Below are 15,956 nucleotides of genomic sequence, written 5' to 3'. Positions count from 1 at the left end.
TCCAATCGCCCTCCCTATATTTTTGTGGTAGCCTAACTGGGAATCATGCTCCCAAGTTTTCTAATGTCTAGAAAACAACTATAAATGACCCTGTGTACATGTACTAAGATGACATTGAGGAGAGTTCAGGGGCAGCTGAAAAAAAAATAAAAAATAAAAATAAATAAAAAAACACAACTGCTCCTAAACATCCATTCACCAGCAGTATATATACACACACACAAACTTAAAGGGGTTGTAAAGGTTCATTTTTTATTTTCTAAATAGGTTCCTTTAAAGCGGGGTTCCACCCTAAAGTGGAACTTCCGCTGATCGGAACCCTCCGGTGTCACAATTGGTACCTTTCAGGGGGGAGGGGGGTGCAGATACCCGTCAAAGACAGGTATTTACACCCACTTCCGGGCATAGACTCCCACGGGAGTCTATGCCTCTTCCTGTCCCTGCACGCTGTCTGCTGGGACACACACGGGTCCCAGAGACAGCGCGGACAATTCCTATTGCGCTGCGCGACTCGCGCATGCGCAGTAGGGAACCGGGAAGTGAAGCCGCTTCACTTCCTGATTCCCTTACCTAGAATGGTGGCGGCAGCAGCCGAGAGCTGAGCGATCGATCGGCCTCGGCATTGCTGGACCCTGAGACAGGTGAGTGTCCATTTATTAAAAGTGAGCAGCTGCAGTATTTGTAGCTGCTGGCTTTTAATATTTTTTTCCGCAGTGCAGTCCCGCTTTAAGCTAGTGCATTGTTGGTTCATTTAACTTTTCCTTTGATTTCCCTTCTAAATGTTTTTTTTTCTTTGTCTGAATTTCTCACTTCCTGTTCCTCCTCAGTACACTGTTCTGGCTGACTAAACACTGCTCGGAAGATGGTGTGAAGTTTACTGAGGAGAAACAGGAAGTGAGAATTTCACACAGACAAAGAAAAAAAAAAAAAAAAAAAAAAAACACATTTAGAAGGGAAATCGAAGGAAAAAGGTAAGTGAACCAACAATGCACTAGCTTAAAGGAACCTATTTAGAAAATAAAAAACAAAGCTTTACAACCCATTTAAGCCATGCACCCTTGCACTGTGGGCACAGCTCCAATGCAAAAGAGCTCATCTAGGTCTCCCAGAGAGCTCAGCTTTAAATTGCAGTTCGTATCCCAAGTTACTATTTAGTTTGTTAGGCCCCATGTAAAAACGGGATGCTGAGGCAAAGTTCTCTGAACAATTTTTTTTTTTGAAACCAGCGTTTAAAATGCCCGTTTAGCCGCATTTGTATGCCATGTTTAGCCACGTTTGCGTCTAGAAACGTTTATTAAGATTACCTAATTTAAGACCCTCTCCAAGCTCAAAAAACATTGCAAGTTAACTATTTCAGCCCATTTTGATGAGAGTGAGTAGCAGCAGAGAGAGCAGTTGTCTACTTGTACTTGCCTAAATTTCTGTGCTTTTTTTGGAAAAGGAATGAGCATATGTGAGGAAATGCTCCAGACACTGCGCTTGATGAGGCTGCAACGACGTAGAAAATTGCATGAGAGGTCCAGTCAGTTCATCGCTATTGGACCCATCCTTTGATTGCGCAGCAAATATCGGCAGGTTATTTTGTAAACATGTACGTACAGCTGCGTACCTACCTCAACAATTTTTTTACATTTCACACGCATGTTCATTGCCACATTTGACCTACCTGAAAAAGTACAACCCAGTCTGACACGCATGGACACCAACATGAGGAAGCGCGTCACCAGAGGAATGTCTGTTGGCGACGATCAGGTATGTGTATAATACACACACTATTATTTTTCCTTTATTTTTTGTATTTTTTCATTGTTTTCCCATCATATTTTTGTCTTTTCAGGTCTAAAACATAGGGTACTTTTAAAAACACTTATAAACAAAAACGCGTTGAAAGGGCGCTACCTCGTTTAGCCACGTTTGGCATCTGAAACTTGGAAATCTTCGGCGTCTGAACTCATATTTTTGCTTACAAAGAAACGCTGTTAATTGCAACTGCATAAAAACGGCAATAAATGAGACTGTACGTGGTCACATATGATAGCATTGAATGAGTTCAGGGGCAGTCGAAAAAAAAGCGTCCAACTGCCTCTGAACTTACATTTAACAGCGTCCCGTGTACATGGGGCCTAAGCTGCAGGATGGGGTTTAACCACTTCAATACCGGGCCTATTCTTGCACTTCTCTCCTACATCAAAAGTCATAATTTTTGTTGCTAGAAAATTACTCCGAACCCCCAAACATTATATATGTTTTTTTAGGGAATAAAATGGCGGTCTCCCATGGTATTTGCGCACTAATTTTTCAAACGGTTTCACGAATAAAAAAAAAAAAAAAAACAGTAAAGTTAGCCCAATTTTTTTGTATAATGTGAAAGATGTTACGCTGAGTAAATGGATACCCAACATGTCACGCTTTAAAATTGTGCACACTCACGGAATGGTGCCAAACTTTAGTACTTAAAAATCTCCATAGGCGATGCTTTGAAAATTTGTACGGGTTACCAGTTTAGAGTTAGAGTAGGTCTAATACTAGAAATGTTGCACACACCAACGCTCGCAATGATACCTCACGTGTGGTTTTGAATGGCATTTACATATGTGGGTGTGCATTGGCTTCTGAGCGCAAGCTACCAAGGACAGGGGAGTTTTAAAAATATGGGATTTTGGTACTCACCATAAAAATCCTTTTCTCTGAAGTTCATTGATGGACACCGCTCCTTTAATTCTTGAGAATATATATTATATATATTCTATCCGCTGTTAGAAATCATGGGGCCCCATACAGCCTACCTGACAGGGCCCCCTTGACCTCGCCTACAACCCACCCTGGCTCCGCCCACAACCCCACCCCTCCTTCCGACCCTGCCTCCACGCTGTCAGGGTGGGGGGGGGGGGGTGTCTGGGGGCAGGAGCTATTTATTTTTATTTTTTTCCAGAATAGCTTTTATTTTTTAAAAGTAAAAAATAATAATTTTAAATTAAGGGAAAAAAATATATTTGTAATCCTACCTGCTTGGCCCCTTTCACAAGGGCTGTCTGATCAGGTTCACCTGTCCGTTTTTCAGCGGACCTGATCAACCCTTAGTGGGGATATGGCAGTAAATAAGCGGAAATAAAAGAAGTCACATTCTTTTGTTAACCACTTCGTGCCCACGCTATAGACGAAAGATGTCTACAGCGCGGACAACAATTGCCAGGAGGGCGTCCCTGGACATCCTCCTATTTAATTCCCCTCTGCACGCCACCATGGGCGTGCATCGGGGAAGTTCTGTGTTGGCCGTGTCCCTTAGATACAGCCAATCACAGATCATGCTAAATGGCCAATCACAGCGGCCATTTAGCACTCGAGCGGTGTGTCCTGGCTCCTAACTTTTATAGCTGGCTCCTAGATTCCAAGCAAATTTGTCAACCCCTGATGTAGCGCATGTAAAAACAGCAAGACTGCACAGCACTGCCTAGGGGGGCGGTCACTCTGGCTATAACCCTTCATCCTACAACTCAGTTCCTCAAAAAGTAGTCTGCTCTGGCTTAGAGGAAATCTAGGACCACCGGTGACCACATGGCTCCTGACACTTATTGAGCAGGCACCAGGCCCCACATTTTTTCCAGATTTTATTGTAAATAGCGTTCATGGAAGGCTTCCTGCTAAGAACGGTATTGATTACTTATGTTGATAGCCCTCTCTGCTCTAACAGCTCCCTCTCAGAAGCCAGGCCGTCAGAGAAAGAGCTCACTTCTGGATGATTCACCTCTCCCCGATATACGAGGTTTGCCCTGCAAGGCAGTCTCGAAGGCTCTGAGATGCTGAGTCTTAGTAGTTCTGAGAACCAAGACCTCCTTGGCCAGAATGGTGCGATCAGGATAAGCTTTGTTCTTGACACTTATCTTCCGGATAATCTTTGGAATGAGGACAAAAAAGATGTAAATGCATACAACAGATTTGCCTCCCAGGTCTGGGTAGGTTGCTAGGCCCAAATGGAGATGATCTCTCGGTAGGGAGAAAAAAAAATTGTTCCATCTGCCTGTTCTGCCTTGCAGCAAGAATGGTCCATTAGTGGGATTCCCCACTTCTGCACTATCTGTTCGAACACGGTTCGATTCAAGCACCATTCTGTGCGAGACAAAATCTCCCTGCTTAGGACATCTGCCAGAGTATTTAATTCCCCTTTTATGTGAACTCAGTGGCAAAGCGGCACGTGTTGGGAAGCACCACACGGTAAAGCAATTATGGATTGTTCCATAGGACCTTTTTCTGCACATGTTGAAAAAACACAAAACGGTAAGACCATTATGGACTGTTCCACGGGAGCCGTTTCTGAAGCACATGTTGAAAACCACAACACGTTACACAGCTAAGGACTGTTCCATAGGTACTGGTTCAGAAACATGTTGGGGAGCCACACACATTAAGACAGTTATGGACTGTTTAATAGGAGACGTGACTGAAGAATGGTGGTATGCACCTTTTAGGCGCAAAGCGGCATATGTTGGATTGAATTCATATAATACTTCTGGTATTTGTTCATGATTGAGATAGCCACTTAGCCTCAGTTGAATGAAGCACACGAAAGCTTTGTAATCAGAAGAACAATAGCTTGGCTCAGACCCACCTGCTGTGATATGTGTGATTGCAGGCTTCAAAAAGGGAATAAGAGCTAGCTAGACGGCTCATGGTTAATAGAGACACTAATCATAGTGGACAATACAGCATGCTTCCTGAAGAATGGGCATACATGAAGGATTACCTCTTGTCGAAATCTATTGGATGGAAGGCAAATGGGGGTGGCTATGAGTGGGTGTGTATGTTTGAATGAAAAGGCTCACACACAGACAAGGCTCTCTCTGTTCGCTGCAAGAGCCTGCCATGCGTTTCTGCTGACATAATGATTTGGCCATCTCGAGGCCTAATCTGGGTGATGGCTCTGGCCTAAACCTCATGGTGAAGGCCCTCTCCTGGTCTGAGCCTAGCCGATGCAGCAAAGCCTCACGGAGGACCGTGTGATAAGTATCTTTCATATTCCTGTATTATATGTTCTAATTCTAAGCTTTATGATATTGTAATGTATTAATACTTTATGTTAGCTTTCCTAATTTCTTGGGACATAAATAAGATATTGTTTTACTAGCAGCAGTGTGTGTGTTTTCATAAGTAACTTTATATCAGTGTGCCTAGTAGGGTTTTATAAACTAGATAACTATGGGAAGAGACAAGTTAATAGTTTGTAGAGTACATAAGGTCCTTCACTTCCACTGAAGACAATAACCGTTACAAAAAACACAATCTAAGATCCTTTTTAAAAAAAGTACCCACCACCAGAGCCTATGCTAGTATGTGCGACACCGGTCCACACTAAGCATAACAATAAACGGGCTCTGGAAGAAAACACAATGTCCCCTGTGACCACCCCCACAGGACAATAAGAAAAAAGGAAGGAGCAGTCTGCCCCCTATTTTCTTACCTTAGGGCCTGAATCAACAAATGGCGCCTTCAGACTTGCTTCCATGGATCCTGGAGTCTCCATGCTCCTGGAAGCCTTCAGCACCATCTTGCTATTCAGGCCCCTATATAAAAAAAAGGAGGTGTGGAGAATCCAGGTACGCGCTGTGGATCTGACGTCACCCTCCGGCACAGCCCCATTATCCTCCCAATCTAGGGCTTCACTTCTCGGCATCTGGCTGTAACAAGATGGCTGCCGCTGGACTTCCTGCCATGTCACTTCCTGTCACCAGTGCTTGAAGTTACCTCATCACTCTGTGCCACCAGCATGATCCACATGCTGGGGATAGAGAAGCCCTGTACATGGAGATCTCTAAACAGCAGAAGGGAGGGGGGGGGGGAAAGAGTGCCTGCACTAGAGCACCCTCCTGTGCCATTTTGGATGGACCCACTGGATCACCACCTCCACTCCTCACAGGTACCTCACTGAGGCTACAATTCAATCAGGAGAGGGGGTCTCTTAATTTCACCCCAGACCACTCTATCAGCAATCTACGTGGCCCAAACTGGCTCTTACCCCAGGAGTTCTACCCCCCCCCCCCTTTGCCCTGGGAATGGACATCAGGAGGCCCCTGCCACCTAGCATGAAGGCCGGAAAAATAAACATCTGTTTGGAGTTCCTGACGGGCTGGAGGAAACACAAATAGTGGAGGGGCTAATACATGTGTGCTGCTTTTATGATGTGGATCATGCGTTTCCTGTGCTAGGAGCCTAGCTCTCCTGGAAGATGACTTGGAAAATTAAGATTTTTGTACTTGCCATAAAATTTTTCCTGAAGTCAGTTGGAGGGAGACAAATTCTTAAATAGTATGGTTATACTGCTGCATACAAGGATGTTATGACACAGGCAAACAAAAATGCTTAAGCCAGTCCCTGTATAATGCCACCGCTAACCGTCATGCCTCAGCTTTGTGTGCTAGCAGTACACAGTACCAATAACCCAAAGAGGTAAGACCTGTGTCCCTCAGCAGAGTTCAAGAAATATTTAAAATGCGAAGTTCAAAAATCTTATTTTCTTTATCATCCATTGAGGCTTGGTTCAAGCTGCTGCAACATGGTATCCCACTTGTGAGACCCCAAGTTGGATGACATGTCAAATTCAAGGTTTCCCTATGAGAGCCATCTTAACCGATGCCACATAAGTTGCTCCGACTTTAGCAAACCCACTTAAGGAAGTGGAACTTCACTTGGTGTATTGGTAACTTTCAATGGGGGGGAGGGAGGGGGAAATAAATAAATAGATAAAAAAAAAACACCACACACCAATTTATTGTATAAATCTAAACAAAAATGATAAAAAAAAATGTCACACTGGACATAAAGTATGAAATACAGTTGATACATATACAGACATTGCTTTCATCTCTGAAGACCTGACGTTTCTGGCTCAATACCTTTCTTCAGTGGTTATTAAACAGAGCATCTATTGAAGAAGCATATACACCATTAAAAACAGTAAACACAGGCTGAGACAAATAACTGCAGGCAAATTTTGATAAGAGTGTCAAATACATACCAATAGTATCAATTGTATAATGAATAAAACAGGGGGAGAAACCTAAGGGGGCTCCCTCCAAGAACAGACTGAACAGATGGATCCTGAACGCTAGATCCATCTCAGGCAGGGGTGATATCTCAGCAAAGGTCCAAATACCGATCACATATGACATCAGAGCTAGTACAATCTAGGTAAACAAAAATAGCATAGTGACAGTCCATGTCTTCCTAATTATACCAAATGGGTGTGTGTTAGTAAGTGCAGCATCATCTTACCTCCTGTGAGTTGATCATGTGCACATCTGATGTCCTGTCTACCACAGCCCTGTGAATGACCGGCCATGGCAGACGCTTTATACACACAGGGATTCCCGCTGCGCAGTAGCCCCACGTGCATCACGCATGAGTGGGCGAAAAGGTCACTGCACATGCGTGTTGCGATCAGATAGGACCAACTGTCCTCAGAGCGCACGGCACCGCCCCACAGCAAAACGTGATGGTGTCCTGCGAGTCCACTTCGGCCCTTCAATGAGTTTATACTTTCCGCTTTGGAATATATACACTCGCACATTTTTACCTTTGATGTAGAGGAGATGGGCGATTTTCTCAAAAAAAAAAAAAAAAAAAAGTTCACGATTCGAATAAAGTTATTTATTTATTTTAATTTTTTTTAAAAGGATACCGCGCCGGTCCTGAGGAGCTGCGGGCAGGAGTTTTTAGGCGAGGCCACGGCTTTAGCCTAGTCTGCGGTCTCCGGAAAAAAAATAAATAAATAAAAAAAAAAAATCGATTTTGCTGAAATTTTTAAATCTATTTGACCGCTCAACTCGATTCAAGATTTAAAATATATTTTTTTCCAAAGCCCTACTTTGATGGCTCCCACTACCTCCAGGAGCAGGGTGTGGTCATAGGGACTTGCTTTGCCCCATTTTACGCCAACCTGTACCTGAGGGAGTGGGAGCAGTCTTTTTTGGCAGATGAAAATCTGTCATATTTGACAGAAAACATTCTAGGCTGGCATCGTTTTATAGACGACATTTTAATCATTTTGAAGGGATCAATTGAGTTATTATATAAAATGAATAAGAATACATGCAACTTAAACTTCACTATGTCATATAGCTATATAGAGAAAATTGATTTTCTGGATGTTAACATATCAAAGCACACTAGTCAGTTAACTATATCGGAAAGCTATGGCAGGCAACACAATACGCCTCCATGCCAGCAGTGCTCATTCACTGCCCCCAATTAAGTCCATCCCATTTAGCCAATATTTGAGAATACGGCGTAACTGTTTCAGATGAGAATGCATTTCAATTAGAGGCTAGAAAACTTAAAGAGGGATTCCACCTACAAAAAAAAAAAAAAAAAAAAAAAATTAAAAGCCAGCAGATATAAATACTACAGCTGCTGACTTAATAAATGGACACTCACCTGTCCCAGGGTCCAGCGATGTTGGCAGCCTAGACCGATCGATCGGCTCCTGCCATTCTAAGTGAGGGAATCAGGGAGTGAAGCGTTGCGGCTTCACCTTCCGGTTCCCTACTGCGCATACGCGAGTTGCGCAGCGCAATGGCCTGCACTGTCTCTGGGACCCGTGTGTCCCCCAGCAGACAGTGCGGTGGGACAGGAAGAGGCATAGACTCCCGTGGGAGTCTATGGCCGGAAGTGGGTGCAAATACCTGTCTTAGACAGGTATCTGCCCCCCTCCCCCCTAAAAGGTGTCAACTGTGACACCGGAGGGGGGTTCCAATGAGGGAAAGTTCCACTTTAGGGTGGAACCCCGCTTTAAGGAGACTTACTTCGAGGCTATTCTCATTAAGTACCTAAAAAAGGCATTTAACAAAGCCAGAGAAAGATCGAGGCAGTTTAAGAAAAATTCCCAAAACAGCACAGGATAATCAATCTTAAACTGAGGATTATCACATGGTACAACAAACAGCATAACAAGATTAAACCATCCAAATATTGGCATCTATTATCTATTAATTATTGATCACTCTTTAAACCCATTTCACAAGATCCATCTATAAGCTACCGTAGAACTAGGTCTCTTAAGGACGCTCTCGTACAGAGTGAATTTACAGTTAATTTCCGTAAAAATCCCTGCAAGCATCCCAGTACTTTTAAGTGCGGCAGCTGCAGATTTTGTCAATACATGCACACCGGTAACAATATCAGACTCCCCAATGGGATAACAATTAAACCTACCCATTATGCCAACTGCAAAACAATTGGAGTGGTCTATATGCTATTCTGTCAGTGTGGATCTTTTTATATAGGAAAGACCAAACGGGAATTTTACAAAAGGGTGTATAGGCATATTGGGGGGGGGGGGGGGTGTCTCCACACTGTTTCAGCACTGGCTCCCCCTCATGTTTACATGGCATTGGCAAAGTCAGACCCTTGCATTGGTTCCGTGCCTTAGGCTGTGTATTTTGTGTCATTGGAGCACAGGACATCTCCACGTTTTGCTGTGGGGCGGCGTCATGCGCTCTAAGAATAGTTGGTCCCATCTGATCACAAAACACACATGCGCAGTGATCTATTGGTTCATGCATGCGCAATGCACACGGGGTTACCGCGCATGCGTGGGCATCCGTGTGTATAAAGCGTCTGCAATGGCCGGTCATTGACAGGACATCAGACATGCACATGATCGACTGGCAGGCGGCAAGATGCTGCTACACATCATGACTCTTGTTGTCCTGATCTAATTTTGTGTATTTACAATATAATGGCACTCCTCTCCCTATCTTTGGTCTAGCACAGGCATTTCCCCTGAGCAGAGGGATCAATTGGAACTTCCCCTGCTATTTTATGAGACCTCTCCTTTTGGGGATACCCCTGGGTATGTGATGAATATTTACCCTTTAGCTGTGTATATTTTGTACTCTTAAGCACACACCCATTTTGGTATAATTAGGAAGATGCGCTCTGAGAACAGTTGGTCCTATCTGATCGCAACACGAATGTGCTGTGACCTTTTGCCCACTCATGCGCGATGCACATGGGGATTCCGTGCAACGGGCAGCCTGGTGTGTGTATAAAGCGTCTGCCACGGCCAGTCATTCTCAGGGCTGTGGTGGACAGGACATCAGATGTGTAAATGATCTAGGGCTGCAACGATTAATCGATATTATCGATAATGAAAATCGTTCTCAGCAATTTTCATTATCGATTAGTTGGTCCGCACCTTCCACCTGTCTGTTCGTTGGAAAAAAAAAAAAAAAAAAAAAAAAAAAAACACTAAATAAATCCTCTCCTCCCATGTCATCCGTCCTGTGTCCTCAGCGCCGCTCTGTGACCAGGCACACACTCGCCGCTGCAAGTCCGCGGCGCGCCTCTCCTCCTCGCTGATGTCACATGATCCTTCACACAGATCTCAGCCCCGTCCGCTGCTGCCTCAAGGGAACAGAGAGGCGAGGGTGAGAATCTGAGGACGACACTGAGCGGCACACAGAGTGTGAAAAAAAAAAAAAGGTAGCGGCTATGGGATAAAAGTTGTACCCAGTAAAAGCACACGCACACACACACACACACACACACACTTCAGTGCCCCATCATTTGCTTTCCTGGGAGGGAGAGGGGGGAAATGGTGCCCCATTGGTGTTTCTGGGGGGGGGGTCATTCGTGTCCCCGGGAGGAATAGCGCCCCGTCATTGGTGTTCAATAACAGTGCATAGAAAGATTGAAGAATCACTTATTTTTATAAAACTGTACAATACATACATATTACACCACGTCTCCGCACTTTTTTTTGCAACTAGAAGTAAAAAAAAAAAAAAAAAAAAAAAATTATAGTTCACCTCTTTTCAGAATGTTTTTGTACTGCTGCAAAGTTGTGTAATGTTAATTTTAAACGTTTTTTATTCTGCAGTTTGAGTGTAACAGTCAGGTTTTTTCATTACTTTTAAATAAACGAAAAAATTGAACATTACGTTTTTTTTGTGATTTTATCTGATTAATCGGAAAAATAATCGGCCGATTAATCAATTATGAAAATAATCGTTAGTTGCAGCCCTAACATGATCAACTCACAGGAGGTAAGATGATGCTACACATCATGACTCCTTGTGCTGATCTAATTTAGTGGATTTACAATCTAATGGCACTCCTCTCCCTATCTCCCCCTCTTTGGTCTAGCACATTTCTCATGAGCAGAGAGATCCATTGGAACGTCCCCTGCTATTTTTCTCTTTAAGATGAATATTTGCCATTTAGCTGTGTATATTATGTAATCTTATGCACATACTAACACACACCCATTTGGTATAATTAGGAAGACATGGACTGTCACTATGCTATTTTTGTTTACCAAGATTGTACTAGCTCTGATGTCATATGTGATCGGTATTTGGACCTTTGCTGAGATATTGCCCCTGCCTGGGAGGGATCTAGAGTTCAGGATCCATCTGTTCAGTCTGTTCTTGGAGGGAGCCCCTCTAGGTCTCTACACCCACTTTTATTCTTTATACAAAACAATTGATACTATTGGTATGTATTTGACACGCTTATCAAAATTTGCCTGCAGTTATTTGTCTCACCCTTTTACTGTTAATGATGTATATGCTGCAATAGACATTTACGCTCCATTTGTTAACAACCCCTGAAGAAAGGCAGTGAAAAACATCAGGTCTTCAGAGATGAAATCAATGTCTGTATAGGTATCAACTGTGTATTCCAAACTATGTCCAGCGTGACAATTTTTATCATGTTTAGATTTATACAATTATATTTTTTTGACATTACTTGGTGTATGGGTCACTTTTAAAGTCCCACTTCCCAAGGGTTTTTTTTTATATTTTATAAAATCGGGATGTGGTGACCAACAAACACCATATTCTCTTGATGCTGGAAAGTTTATTCTGCACTACTCCGACTTGGGTGCGATTTCAGCCTTTGTACAGGCTCTTAAATAGGGGCAATGTTGCAGCAGTGTGAACTAGAGCTGCACGATTAATCGTTAGAAAATCGATTCAAACCCCCCCCCCCCGATGATCTCTCTGCTGAGTAGGCGATTGTCATATAAAGTGGAGAGATTATCTGCTCGCTCAGCTGTCAAAAGAAAGCATCCCAGGCAGTCTGCCAAGTTTAGAACTTGAAACACTGTAACTAACTTACTTTTTAGATCAAAGGGACAGAAGCATCCCAGGCAGTCTGCCAAGCTTTCAACAACGTGTAAATGCAGGAAGTTGAAATCAATATTTCTTGCTAGAAAATTACTTGGAACCCCCAAACACTGTATGTATGTATGTATGTATATATATGTATATATATATATATATATATATATATATATATATATATATATATATATATATATATATATATATATATATATATATATATATATATATATATATATATATATATATATATGTATGTATGTATGTATGTATGTATGTATGTATGTATGTATGTATGTATGTATGTATGTATGTATGTATGTATGTATGTATATATATATATATATATATATATACACACACACACACACATATATACATATACACACACACATACATACATATACACACACACACACACACAACATTTTAGCGGAGACCCTAGGGAATAAAATGGCAATTGCTGCAATATTTTATGTCACACTATTTGCCCAGCGGTCTTTCAAATGCAATTTTTTGGGAAAAAATACACTTCAATAAAATAAAAAGTTAGCACAAGTTTTTTTTGTTTTAATGTGAAAGATGTTACGCCGTGAGAATCGTGATCTATCTTCTAAGCAAAAAAGAATTAGCGATTCTCATTTTAGCCAGAATCATGCAGCTCTAGTGTGAACCCAGCCTGAGAGACCCAGGCAGTCTCACAGTTGGGATGTCCAAAAGCAGTCCACCTGAGAGCAACATCCAGAGGTCCAATAAATCTGGAGATCATTCTAAAGTAATCAAGGCCTGAATCACAGCTAGATAAAGAATGGCACAGGCAAAATATGGAAATTGCCACACCCGAGGGGAGAGCATTTGGGATCAACCTTTTGCACATTACCAGGACAGACAATTGCTAGGGGGAACTGCTACAATGGACGAAAGTGGAGGGTCACCCAACAATCCTCCACTCAAAAAAACACTCAACTAAAAACGAGAGAGAAGGAAGAAAAAAATAAATAAATAAAAAAAAGCCAATAATAATCATTCACCAAGAAGAAAGGTCTGCTGAGCCAATTCCCAGAATAAAGATGGTAGTTTGATCAGAGAGAACTTGGTCAACTGCAGAAAAAGTTTAAAGGCAGGCCATATATTATGCAATTTTCTTTCCTTCAACCATGTGCAGAAAGGAAAGAAAACTGCTCGATTCCTCAGAGTCCGCGTTGATGGGGGGGAAGAGAATCCCTCTCACAGCATTTTTGTGCTCTGCTGATGGGGAGCCTTCCCCACCTGCAGAATACAATGACCACTGCTGGGCAGTGATCAGGCAAAAAATAAAATAAAAAAACAGGCTGGTTGTAGTAAAGTTGATGGATGAAGTACAACCAGCCTGCCCATAGATGGATCGCAATTTGACTAGCACCTGCTGAATCTGCCAAATTTCAATAAGTCTATGACCGGTTTAAGTTCACCTTGCAAAAAAAATAAAAAATAAATGTTACTAAAAGGAAAACGTATCCTTTAAAAAAAAAAAAAAAAAGAAAAAAAGCAAAATGCCTAAACCTTGAATTCAGGAAAAAGAAGTTTGGACAAAAATAGTATGTTCAAGTACGGCTCCATTCACACTTGTGACTGATGATTTTTTTTTTTTTTTTTTTTTTTAATTCTGTCACAGCTTAACATCATATCAGATTCCCCTGTTGCCTTGCATCACTCTGATGGTCCTACCCCTTCATATAAAAAAAAAAAAAAAAAACACACACACACACACACACACACACACACACACACACACACACACACAATTTACTATATACTCCAGGAGGCATCCCACAACTCAGTACCTAATAAATGCAGCTTCTTCTGGGAAGGCAGCCCCGGCACCCAAAGTGACCATGTTCAGCTATTTTGGCTCACCCCACGGTGGAGCTGGAATTAAACCATGAGTGCCATACCTTGTCGAACTTCTTCATACACCCCCTGGCTTCATATGTGGCCTTGTAATAGGGTAGCACCGAGTTAACCAAACCCTTCCAAAAAAGGAGATACTCAGAGCCCTGTCTTTTTTCCAGTTCATCATTATGGCTTTCCTACCGTAGAAGAGTAAGACACTCAGCATCGTATGCATGGCACGCGTCGGGACCACTTCCTCCACCAACCCTAGTAGACACACTCTTACAGTTATTGGGCCTGCACTTGGATTAGGTCAGTTATACAAGAGGCAATGTCCGCCCAAAATTCCTGCACCTGGGGGCACCCCCAGAAGAGGTGGTCAGCATCTGCGGGTGAGTAGGAGCACCTCCAGCACTCCGCAGACAGTCAGGTAGATCTTGTGTAATCTGGCCAGGGTATAGTAACTCCTGTACAGGAACTTGAACTGGATTAGCCTGTCCCGTGCAGACCTTGTGACTGATGTTTAAAGTTGCATGACAAGTCACAGCCCATTCCTTGCAATGGTACCTGTTTAAATCAGTGTAACTTAAAAGTCGCAGTGACTTAGACAAGTTGGCGACACTACTTGTGCAACTTTTGATGTGACTAATTAGAGCCATTAAGTGTAAAGTTGGAACAAGGTCACACTGGAAATAGTGCAACTTTGGAGAAGAGCTAATTTGAATGGTGCTGAGTTGTACCTTTCTTCTGGCTACTTTGGACACCCATCAACCATCATAATGGCATTTCATGCCCACCTGCCCAGGTGGTGTCTCATGGCAGATGCCTGCGCCCACCTGCAGAAAGGCCATGTCCCGGTAGTGGGCCGCAGCCCAGGGTTGATGACCCCGTACTAAATGAATACGGTCAAAGCTTTTTTGTCCATACATCTCCGTTCTGCACTTCGTGCTGTACTCCTGAGATCCATATTCATATTCAGCAGACAGTGGGCTAATACAAAAACTTCCGGTGGACTGTAATGGTGGTCCGATCGGAAGTGGGTACCTGTCAAAACCAGGTACCCACTCCCTCAATTTTTTTTTTTTGGGGAAAAATAAGGCGATGGGGAGGAGGCCTCAAAAGGAGAACTTACCCTTTAAGATTTGGTGCATGACAGGAATGAAAGTCATACTGGAAACACAAAAAAAGTATAGAGAAGTGCAATAGTTGTAAGTGTTTGAACAGAATTGCACAGTCCTGGAATACAGGATCCTGTTGATAGTTCATTGCCCTAGTCCAATTAGCTTCAGTTTTACAAACAAAAATTGCAGAAACAGCAGGTTGCAGGGCTGGACCTGCAAAAGTAAAAAAAAAAAAAAAAGGAGCAAGGAATATCTTCTATAGCAGTGGTCATCAACCCTGTCCTCAGGGCCCAACAGGCCAGGTTTGCAAGATAACTGAAATATCACAGGTGATATTTTCTACTCAGTGATTGCAGTATTCTAGTCTGCATCTCCCCAAGGTAATACATAAAACCTGGCCTCTCAGTGGGCCCCGAGGACAGGGTTGATAACCACTGTTCTATAGGGACAAGAAGACGCCAGGTTTTACAATTGGAAGAGGCCGCTTAGCAATGGTTCTTTGATAGTGAAAAACAAGTGAAAATCTTTTCAGGAGCATTCCAAGTCTCATTTGTTCTATTTGTTCATGAATCGGAAATGTCCGTTTAGCCATCAGCCAAATACAAGTAAATGTATTTATACATTGCTGCTTGCAAGTTGTTTACTGGTGATAGCTTCAGTATTTTTTTTCCAGCTAGCGATTGGCTCTCTCGTAAAAGTAGTCAGAACAGCTAATTAGCTGCTGGCTCACTTTCAGAAGCAGTGGGATGGGTTATCCCCATCATTTCTCTCAGGCTTACCGTTTTTACCGGCACGCCCAAAAAACAATCCGACAGTTCGCACAGCTGGCCATAGCGGTTAC

The 15,956-nt window shown here is 42.7% G+C and overlaps 1 protein-coding gene across 2 annotated transcripts in view; it reads right to left on the bottom strand.

Moving 5' to 3' along the window:
- Nucleotides 1-15,956, bottom strand: part of FAM117B (family with sequence similarity 117 member B) — a 124,228-nt gene that overhangs the window by 79,236 nt on the left and 29,036 nt on the right. The gene's annotated exons all lie outside the window — the stretch shown is intronic.

The sequence above is a fragment of the Lithobates pipiens genome, unplaced genomic scaffold (genome assembly GCF_037356315.1).
Source record: "Lithobates pipiens isolate NorthernLeopardFrog02 unplaced genomic scaffold, aLitPip1_a1.2 Scaffold_22, whole genome shotgun sequence".
Lineage (NCBI taxonomy): Eukaryota > Metazoa > Chordata > Amphibia > Anura > Ranidae > Lithobates > Lithobates pipiens.
The sequence above is the reverse complement of the archived record's forward strand: the minus strand, read 5'-3'. Positions and strand labels throughout refer to the sequence as shown.